The sequence below is a fragment of the Orbicella faveolata genome, unplaced genomic scaffold (genome assembly GCF_042242905.1).
Source record: "Orbicella faveolata isolate gen_17 unplaced genomic scaffold, um_ofav_v1 contig_12, whole genome shotgun sequence".
Taxonomy (NCBI): Eukaryota; Metazoa; Cnidaria; class Anthozoa; order Scleractinia; family Merulinidae; genus Orbicella; species Orbicella faveolata.
The window spans coordinates 24,592,297-24,593,088 of NW_028301539.1; positions in this window are offsets into that span (position 1 = coordinate 24,592,297).

Sequence of the window (792 nt, forward strand, 5' to 3'; positions counted from 1 at the left end):
GGTTCTTTTCAAAATTTCCGATGAGCACCCCTGTCCTTTTGTATGAGAGTCCCCCCTCCCGGGTGTAGGCAAAGGCTTTTGAGATCTGAGTTATTAAGTTGTACCTTAAGCTTTTTGTGTCACAGTTTCAGTTACGGTGGTAAATTTCCAGCGTGGGGACCTCGACGGTGATCTCGTCTTCCTGGGCGGCCAAATCTGCGGACACAAAATCGGCAAACTTTCTTACTAAGACGACTTGTAATCCCTTGTACATGTCCGTGGTTAGTAGATAGTGTTGAGCACTTGCGCCTGGCTAGATCAGACTTGCCACAAGTCGACCTTTGCTCATAAAATTCTTTGCTTGTTTATCTCGCTCGAGCGAAGCGAGAGCACAATCTTTGAGCGACCAAGTCGCGAGCGTGCGTGGCAACAGCCAGGCAGGAATTATTGGAAAGGACTTTTAGAAAGTCCGGCGCCTGGCGGGATGATTCAATTACGGCGAGGAGCGCGTTCAGACAAAGACGAGCAGGCTACGAGGGGTAATCAGTGAAAAATAGTTTATCCTTCCGTTAGTTTAAGCCAGCAATGACTAAACATTTCTTAAGTTCTCATAAATGATGCTTAATCCTGGCTTAGTATTATTACCTTAAAATATTTTTTTTCGTTCCAAACGAAACTACATACAAATTTAGTTATTGAAAGAGCTACAGTACTTCACTTTGTTCTTTGATGTACTGTGTTACGCATTTTGTGGTCCTTCAAGACTCCTCCTGTTTTTTTACCTCCGACTCATCTATAATTTTACCGACCGTA